This window comes from Sprattus sprattus, assembly GCF_963457725.1.
Source record: "Sprattus sprattus genome assembly, chromosome: 10".
In the NCBI taxonomy this organism is placed as follows: Eukaryota; Metazoa; Chordata; class Actinopteri; order Clupeiformes; family Clupeidae; genus Sprattus; species Sprattus sprattus.
In genome coordinates this window covers 31866061-31876442 of record NC_137908.1, presented here as the reverse complement: position 1 = coordinate 31876442, position 10382 = coordinate 31866061, and positions in this window count along the sequence as shown.

The following is a 10382-nucleotide window of genomic DNA, read 5'->3' as shown; positions in this document are numbered from 1 at the left end:
TAATGGCGCAGGCACAGTTTCATCTGTGTAGCTACAAATTACAGTCTGTGTCTATGCTGAGTAAACATTGTTATCCTGATTCTGCCATAAATGTTTAAGAATTTCAATCAGCTTTCGCAAATTACTGTTGTCTTACGAGATTGCATTGTGACTGGTGTGATTCATATCAGATTGCCCATACAGTTGCAGCAAATGCAATAGTACAAAGTCAGACCATCCTCAGTCAGACCACTGAAAGGCTGTGGCACTCTTACCACCATGTCATTTGATGGGGATTGAAAGGGTTCATACAACCATGACGAAGTGTATTACAGTAAGGCCTGAGCTACATCTGTTTGTCATCCATTTTCGTTGTCAGAGGAAAAGGTGTATGTTCTCTCACACATTTGTACTTATTATTCTTTGGTTTTTAACTGCAATACCAGTAATTATTGGGCGCAATGACACTTTTGGACAGTTGAATGGATGTTGGCTTCTCATGTAAATGAGAGGGGTGAGAGTACTGAGCAGCTGCTATATATATATATATATATGTGGAATGTATGTCTAGAGGGATGGCATAGTTACTGTAATTACACTGAAAGAGTTGGATTTTGTCCATCACAGTCTTTGGTAGCTGAACAGTATGTTTTTTTGTGTGATTTTTTTTTATTATTTGGAAGGTGTTTTCGGACGCCCCTGTATTTCAGAAGGTAGAAAACCAAGGCAGTACACATTGTAGCCGACCATGAATAATTCAGAGACTATAAGCGAAGCCATGTGAAGCGAGGCATAAGCCATGTGAAGCTTCAAAACGTTAACAGCTGGGAAAATGACTCCCACTAAGGAAGGAACACTGATGAATTCACTTATTTCAACATTTGGTGTTGTAAAAGCATTACTATAAGACAGCATTTGTTTTACAAAGATTTGTTTAACAAGCACCCTCAAAATCAAGAATGTTTAAGATTCATCCCTTACTCATTTGAATTCTTTATTTTTTGTAGTATCTTACTCTTGAGTTGTACTATAGGCTTATGCTGTACACTTCTTAAGTACTGTCTCCTGCCTTCATTTCAGGGACATGCAGAAACAAACTTAAGCCTCAGAGACATGAACCAAAATGCTTGTCTGCTCTAAGTACGCAACTGAGCTCAACAGCCATATGCTTGCATGCTCTGACATGCCGCAATCTGTCTCAGCATTCTTTTAATGTACGGCCTCAACCTCCTGCTTTGTATTCCCAAATGCCTGTGTTTAGAAATAAATAACTACTTTTAAAAAATATATCAAGGTCACAGAGATAGGGCAGCAGCCACCTTCAGGACAGACAAAGACTTGGTAACACTTTGCTAGATGGACACACAGAAGATAATGAAAATCAGTTACGTGGGAGCCCAAACTAATCGGATGTTTCTTATAACCACTTAATCGTACAGCACAAATGTATTTCAACTGGGATCATTTCAGTCATCTTCTCTCCAGTATTTGACTAATAGGTTTTCATCAGGCTTAAGGCATTAGCACTGCTGTTAGCAGCAGACACTGAACACAAAATGGCCCTGGCTTTTGGATGGTGTCCATGCGACCTGAATGGATTGGTATCACTGTCTTTGTCGAGACTGTTGAAATATGAGCTTACTACTCAATGTTTCGTTACCAATGTCTGAGTTAAATGTGGGTGAGATGAGGTTTCATGGAGGAAGTTGTCAGATCATGTGTATCCTAGTTAATTAAGTGGTGATGCTTACCATCACTGCTACAGTGCAATAGCATCAGTATATGGTGACAACTCTGTGTATGACTTAATGTGCGTAACATGGTCTTTCGACTTGTGTCCTCAGTCTTAACAAATGTAAACCATGTATATGAGTAGACGATATTCAACTACTGTGTAGTTGCAGTGAAATTAAAGTATCTGTATTTTTCAGCTGTTGTTTCTGTGCGTTTCTACATGGCTTTCAGTCTTGGAGTCATGGAGTTGTCAGACAAGGTAAAGAGAAAGTGAAATGTTAAGATGTCAGTTATGACAAGGTTGTTTCCATTAGTCTTCTTTTAGCTCTTTGGGTGTGTATAATCCCCCCCAAACACATACACACACACTATACTCTGAATTAGGGTATTCCTGAATTTAGCCTTGAGCCTATCAGGTCCTCACAGAGTAAGTCAGTGGTTTCGTGTTCTGTGATGCCACTCTAGCACTTGAGGGACATTTTGTGAAGCATGGATATGCTGTTCTGACAAAATCACATCTCTGCTGATGTTCTATTGAATGTGACACCCAGAACTGTGCCTCAGCCAGCCCTGAATCAAGATTAAGTGTGCTTGAGGCTTCAGCAGTGAATCTTCAGCGCAGTTACATTCTTAGGAGAGTATTGAAATATGAGCTGTCGCTGTGACCTAACTGGCACAGGTCACAGGTTGTTCTGATCCCTCGGAGACACAACACACCAGACATGAATCAAGTTTAGTAATTTTATTTTAAAGGCCGGCAGCCACACACAAGCTTAATTACAAACAGTCACTGGGCAAGATTCAACATATGGTTTAGGCCCAGCCTTTCTCCACATAACCCACCCCAATCAGACACAGGAGGCTGCTATAGCCACAGATAGGCACCACCAAGGGGGAGGGGTACAGCCTATTGGCAGAGGCAATTTAGAATAAATACATGCACTGGAAGCAAAACACAAATCTCATAGTGAAGCCCTCAATACAGTTCCCCAGCTAGGCCCAACACTGGCGTTATATTTCACTCGTGATCACACAGAAATGTCAATGTACAACAATGTCACTGCAAAGATGGCTCACACACACACACGGCAAGCTACACCTCTAAAAAGTTAGATTGGTTCCTTGTCACCATAAGCAGGCGCTCGTCACATAGGCTGCCTTACCTCCCCGGTATGTGTAACCCATTAAGAGGCGCTCACCCAGTCACTGCCTGTCCCGCAAAGCGGGTGCGCTGCCGGATCGCGAAGTGAAGAAAACCCTTTTGGTCGGCGGCGTCCCACCTCGCCGACCAAAACAAAACAAAACAATCACAAATCCAACAGTTTCTGGTCCAGGAGTAGGTGCAGCAGAGCTTCGCCGATACGTGGTGACGGATCACGCCACAGTCGCACTTCCACAAACTCTGGCTGGTTAAAGTTTGCGTCTCTCTCTCCCCTTCCTCGGATGGCACTGCTGCGTCCTCTCTGGCTGCAGCTCCAGATTCCACCACCGTAACAAAAGAAAAGCACACACTAAACCAACGGCGGGCTCGAAGCTGACCTATTCAGTAACATATTATTGTGCAAATAAAACAATGACTTTCCTTTAGTTGGCGAGTTACCACGCATCTCTGTCTCACACGCCGGCTGGCCGCTGTTGTCATCGGTCGTGTCGCCTCCTCACTGACGCGGTTGGATGGCGTCATTGCCCCAGGGTCCCCTGGGAAGTCAAGTCCTGTTCCTTTCCCGTCACCCTGTATAAAAAGGATTACTCGGGCCAGCGTCCCAATCACATCAGCTCAATCAAAGTCCGTGGCCATTAGTCCATCAACTCATTAGTCCATATTAGAGTTCTTGCCACACAGTTCCCCCCTGCTCACTGATTACAGCACAACACACAATAATATTACACCACACACATGATTACACAATCAACAACAATAATACCCCGGACTGACATGTGACACACCCCCCCACTTTATCAGTGGTCGTCCCGGCCACTAGTCACCGTACCTTGCAGGGCGAGCCCCCAAGTTGGCTCGCTGGGATCGGCGCGGCCCCAGTACATCCCCATGATCCACCACAGCCTCAGGAAGGGCATCCCCTATTCCCCTAGCCCCTGTACCATTCTCATTTGGTTCTGGGCGACCCTGCTCGCATGGGAAACAAACTGGCCACCACCCTCTCTCAGGCCCCTGTTCTGCTTCCAGCTGTACTGTGGGCTGGTCCCCTGCCAATTCACCTACGTCCCCATGAGCCCCACTCAGCCAGCTGCTGGGCTGCACACACAGGTTGTTCTGGTGCAGGGTGCGCAGAGGTCCCTCCTTCCCTTCTGGTCGGATCACGTAGATGGGGCGGTCCCGTGTAGGCTGGCTCTGGATCACATATGGCCGGGGGTCCCAATGGTACCCTAGCTTCCCTCGGGCCCAGCGACGGAAGTCTCGGACGAAGACCCTCTCCCCAGGCAACAATGGCTGGGCCCTAAGGCCTCGGTTGCGTCGCCCCTGGTCCTGCTGTTGTCTCTGTTGACTCCGTGCTTTCACCAGCTGATAGGCATTCTGCAGACGGGCCCGGTGGTGACGAACCCAGTCATGCAAGGCACCCCGTTGCTCTGGCCTCTCGAGCCCAGCCAACTGGTCCACTGGTAAGCGGGCATGCCGACCAAACACTACAAAGAAGGGGGCCAAACTGGTCACACTGTGTGGCGTGTTGTTGTAAGCATGTACCAGTGCAGGCAGGTGTTCTCTCCAGCGAGAATGCTCCCTTGGCTCCAAGGTGTTCAGCAGGCCGAGGATCGTCTGGTTCATCCTCTCACAAGCCCCGTTCCCCTTAGGATGATAAGGAGTCGTCCTCACCTTCTGACACCCATAAAGGGTACACAGCTGCTGGGTCAAGTCGGCTTCAAATGCAGGCCCCTGGTCCGTCAAGATCCGCTCTGGGCATCCAAAGGACCGAAACACTGTCTCCCAAAGCACCGCTGCTGTTGTGGCCGCCGTCTGGTCTTTGGTTGGCACTGCAAAGGCAAATCTGGAGAACAGGTCAACCATAACAAGTATGTATTGGTGGCTATCCCCAGGGCGCCGTAGGGACAGGTAGTCCAGGGCCAGAGTCTCCCAAGGATAGCTACTCTCGATGGAACACAAGGGTGCCTTTGGGCCAGCCCTTGCCCTGCTAAGCACACACTGGGGACACTCACTCACCCACCTGTGGTTGTCTCCGCTCATACCAATCCAGAAAAGCCTCTGACGCAGTGCAGTCAGCAGTCGGGACCCCTTGGCGTGGCCCACATGATACTGAGTCCACAGGGTTTTTCGCTCAGCGACAGGGGCCACGATTGCCACTTCCTCGTCTTGCCGGCCGCCTCCACACAAGGACTCCATCTTGTACCTCAAGCCTTTCCCATACCCCCACAAGCTGCCGCCCGGTAGCTTGGAGAGACTGCCGCTCCCCCTGTGTAGGCCTGTTCCCTTGCTGTCGCCACTGCCGGATTTTGGCCAGTTCCAGATCCCTGCCCTGGCGGTCCGCCCATGAGCCTTGCTTGGAGCCTTCCGGTTCCGGCTCAGGTGCCTCTACTCGCCTTGCTGCAGTCACCTCAGGAAGGCGGGACAAGGCATCTGCATTCTGATGGTCTGCCCCCGGCTTGTGGCATAGTGAAAAGTCAAAGTTTGCCAACTGGGCAGCCCACCTCTGCTCCACAGCCCCCAAGTTAGCCGTTTGGAGGTGGAGCAGAGGCCTGTGGTCGGTGAAGACTTTGAAGGTGGCCCCCCACAGGTAGTCTTTAAACTTCTCCGTTATGGCCCACTTTAATGCCAGGAACTCTAGTTTAAAGGCACTGTAATGCTGGTCATTACGCTCTGCGTCATGTAATCCACGGCAATGACACGTTCCTGCCCGTCATGGACCTGGGCCAGCACAGCCCCCAGCCCATGCAAGCTGGCATCGGTGTAGACCTGGAATGGGAGGCCAAAATCAGCGTAGGCCAACACAGGGGCTCTCAGGAGGGCTTCCTTTAGGTCCTGGAAGGCTTTCCCACACTCTGGGGTCCAGTCGACTAACTTGGTCTTGTTCCCGCCTGTCCACCTCAACAATGCGTGCAGTGGCTCTGCCTTCCGCGCAAAAGATGGGACGAACCGGCGGTAGTAGCCGACGAATCCCAGGAATGAGCGAACCTCCCGCACGGTAGTTGGAACCGGCCAGTCCTGAACCGCCTCCGTCTTCTGGGGGTCAGTTGCCAAACCCCCCTGGCTCACCACGTGGCCCAGGTACTGTACCGAACGCTTGAAGAGGTGGCATTTGCTGGGCTGCAGCTTCAAACCATGGTCCCGCAACTTGGAAAAAACCTGCTCCAGGTGTCCTAGGTGGGAATTGAAGTCGGGTGAGTACAAAATGATATCATCTAGATATATCAGCAAGAAATCGTGTACCCCCGAGGCATCGTTGCATAAGGCGTTGAAACGTGGCGGGGGCGTTGCACAAGCCAAAGGGCATCCTCTCAAACTCATAGAGGCCTAGGGGAGTTGCAAAGGCCGTCTTCTCCTTATCGGTGGGATGGACCTCCACCTGCCAATACCCACTGGCAAGATCGAGTGTGGAGTACCATTCTGCCTTCTTTAAATTGGTCAGGGACTCCTCCACACGAGGAAGGGGGTAGGCATCCTTATGTGTGACTGCATTTAATCTCCTGTAGTCCACACAAAGCCTCCAGGAGCCATCCTTCTTCTTAACTAAGACCACTGGAGCAGCCCATGGACTGGAGCTCTCTCGGACAACTCCCCCATCCAGCATGTCTTTCAGCAACGTCCTCAGTTCTTCGTAGAGGCTATGCGGCACAGGTCGGTACCTTTGGCGAATGGGAGCAGCGCCCCCTGTTGGAATCGTATGGTATACGGCATTGGTGCACCCATAGTCATCTTCACTTTGGGCAAACACCCCCTGCCAATGCTCAAGCAGCCCTTGAAGTTGGTGAGACTGAGGTGGAGTCAGTCCTTCAGTCTGTTGGAGCAATGGAGTCAAACAGGAGGAAAGGGGACTACTCACTGGCCTCACGTCCACCTCAACCACGGAGTCAGCCTCCTGCCTGAGGAACAGCTGGTTTGGCGCTTGGACATCATCCTGTCCGAGGCGCAGGACACGGGCCAGGGGCCGTCTGGGAGGTAGCGCCACAGGGTAGGGATGAGGATTACATATGCGCAGGAGGACCCGGCCGTCCTGAAGTCTGGTCACTGCACGGGCTACGCACCACTCTTGCCCACCATGGTAGCAGTCTTCAAGTAGGACATCTTGACTGGCTTTGGGCGCCTCTGGGACGTGGGCCCACACAGCCGTCTCCGTTTGTGGGGCCAACCAGACGGGGTCGCTTGTACTGACGGAGGCCCTCCCAACAATGCTGGAACACGTTCATGCCTAAAACCCCAGTCGGAGGCAAGTACTTGTCTTCTACTACGACCACCCCCTTCCCTGGTACCAACACACCCCCCACCTCAAAGTCCAAAACCGTATACCCAACATAAGGCAAGGCTAGCCCGTTAGCAGCTTTCAATGTTAGCCAAGATATATCACCCACCTCTTTCATCTCAGTGCCCTGTAGGTGGTTTTGAAACAGGCCCCGGCTAAACAGGGTCACCTGGGACCCAGTGTCAAGGATGCAGGGGATCCGTTTACCTTGTACGAAGACCTCAACCTCCGGGCTCTCTCCAACAAGGACAGATCGCATCGGAACCTCCACTGGCCTACCCTCCTCTGCCACTCTTAAATGGTTGGCTGTCTCCCGGTTTCGGCACTCTCGTAGCATGTGGCCAGCCTGCCCACAGCGTAGGCAGATTGGGCGGCCCTGGTCGTCCCATTGCGGTAGTCTTGGTCTCCGCTGTGACCGAATGGCACCCTGTTCGCCACCCTCACTGCTATCTGCTGGTTCCGGTTGCCGCCGGGTGGTTCGTTGTGACTGGAGCTCCGCCAGTAATGAAGTCTTTAAGTCTGTCACCTGGGCCCGCAGCTCACCAGCCAGCTCAGTTCTCAATGCTTCCTTGAGGCGTTCCCAGTCTTGTAGAGGATCTGATGGGGCGTGAGGAGTGGGATGGGTGGGGTTGTTGTACGTCCGTCGTGTGTCTACGCTGTCCATGGTAGCCCGCTCGGTCTCTTTCTCCATGGCCTTGACCTCCTTACACGCCTCCTCGAAGGTAATGTCTGGCTCCCGACGCACACGCCGCTGGAGTTCTGTCTGCACAGGCCCTGGTAGTAGTCTCAGCACCAACTGGCTCCGCAGCATCTCCACATCAGACCCAGCTGCTTCCTCCTTGCTTCGCCACCTGAAATGGGACTCACGGAGACGCAAAATGAAAGGCCCCACCCCTTCCCCCACAGGTTGCTGACATTTAAAAAACCGAGCTCTAACTTGACTAGTGCTTAGAACATCCCCATACAGTTTCTCGAGGGCAATGAATATTTTACTGTCAGTGTTCCTTTCTGTGGCAGGGAGTAACAGTATTTCCCTCCTAGCATCCCCCTGGAGTGCACTCATGACAAAATCCACCTTTTGTTCTGCTGACAGTGCTTGTGCTCGCAAATACACCTCTATTTGGGTGCGCCACTCTGCAAACGGTTGCTGGCTGCTCTTATCCCCATACTTAGGCACCCAAGGCCCACCCAAGAACCAAGGCACCATCATGGTATTCACCCCACCTTGTGCTGCCGCACCCTGTTCATCAGCCATGGTGTTGTGTCTGAAGAGGGATCCTGCCCGACTACGCCAAATTTGTCGCTGTGACCTAAGAATAAATACATGCACTGGAAGTTATATTTCACTCGTGATCACACAGAAATGTCAATGTACAACAATGTCACTGCAAAGATGGCTCACACACACGGCAAGCTACACCTCTAAAAAGTTAGTTTGGTTCCTTGTCACCATAAGCAGGCGCTCGTCACATAGGCTGCCTTACCTCCCCGGTATGTGTAACCCATTAAGAGGCGCTCACCCAGTCACTGCCTGTCCCGCAAAGCGGGTGCGCTGACGGATCGCGAAGTAAAGAAAACCCTTTTGGTCGGCGGCGTCCCACCTCGCCGACCAAAACAAAACAAAACAATAACAAATCCAACAGTTTCTGGTCCAGGAGTAGGTGCAGCAGAGCTTCGCCGATACGTGATGACGGATCATGCCACAGTCGCACTTCCACAAACTCTGGCTGGCTAAAGTTTGCGTCTCTCTCTCCCCTTCCTCGGATGTCACTCCTGCGTCCTCTCTGGCTGCAGCTCCGGATTCCACCACCGTAACAAAAGAAAAGCACACACTAAACCAACGGCGGGCTCGAAGCTGACCCATTCAGTAACATATTATTGTGCAAATAAAACAATGACTTTCCTTTAGTTGGCGAGTTACCACGCATCTCTGTCTCACACGCCGGCTGGCCGCTGTTGTCATCGGTCGTGTCGCCTCCGTACTGACGCGGTTGGATGGCGTCATTGCCCCAGGGTCCCCTGGGAAGTCGAGTCCCGTTCCTTTCCCGTCACCCTGTATAAAAAGGATTACTCCGGCCAGCGTCCCAATCACATCAGCTCAATCAAAGTCCGTGGCCATTAGTCCATCAACTCATTAGTCCATATTAGAGTTCTTGCCACACAGTTCCCCCCTGCTCACTGATTACAGCACAACACACAATAATATTACACCACACACATGATTACACAATCAACAACAATAATACCCCGGACTGACATGTGACATATGAGCTTGCTATTTTTGCACAGTTACTGTAATGAGGGTCCAGGATGTTTCCTGGATCAAAACAGACCCAACCTCTGGTGGCCATTTCCATATCAAAGGGTATGTAATTAGTGAAGTCTTTCAATTGCTTCTTTCAACTTCAAACACTGATCTGCACTGTAAATGAGGTTTCTTCAATAATTAAACCAGGATTCTTGCAAGATGTACTTCACTTATGAGTTCAGTGATGATGTCCATTGAGGGACAGAAAGGGTTAATATATTAATTAAAAAGACACCCCCACCAGCTAAATCAGAAGCCTGGATTATGCCCAGTATTTCCGTTGATCAGAAAAACACACTTACTGGTCAAATGCATTCATGCTTTCAACACTAACAGTGTTGCTATTTCCTAAATGTATACAGTAAGTACTGTACATATCTAAACCAAATGTACTGATCTTGTGAAAATATGTGTAGCTTTACGTCTGGGCTTAGTCTCAAGAGCAGTCAGGGGGCATTCTAGTGTGTTACATCTTTTCACACATTGACATGAAATTGCATGAACTGATGGGTGATAATTAACTAGGAGGTCAATTTCCGCTTTTACTCACAAGCAGAGATGACTCTTCTTTAACTGAAACATTGCACTTCAGACAGATGGCAAGCAGCTCTTGACTGGATGTGTGTGTGTGTGTGTGTGTGTGTGTGTGTGTGTTATGTGTGTAGGTGTGCATGTGTGTGTGTTGTTATTTTGGTGTTTTGTTGTGCTTGCTCTTATCTGTCTGTGGGTGTGCCAACACCAATCTATATTTGGAAGGAAGATGAGCACGCAAATGCATGACTTCATCTTTCCTCTTTCTCACTCTCTCTCTCGCACACACACACACACACACACACACACACACACTCATCCCTGTGCTCTCTTGGTCTCCCTCTGTTTCTGACATGAGCAGTTGACTGTAATGAAGAATGTTTTTGCCTTTTAGGCCC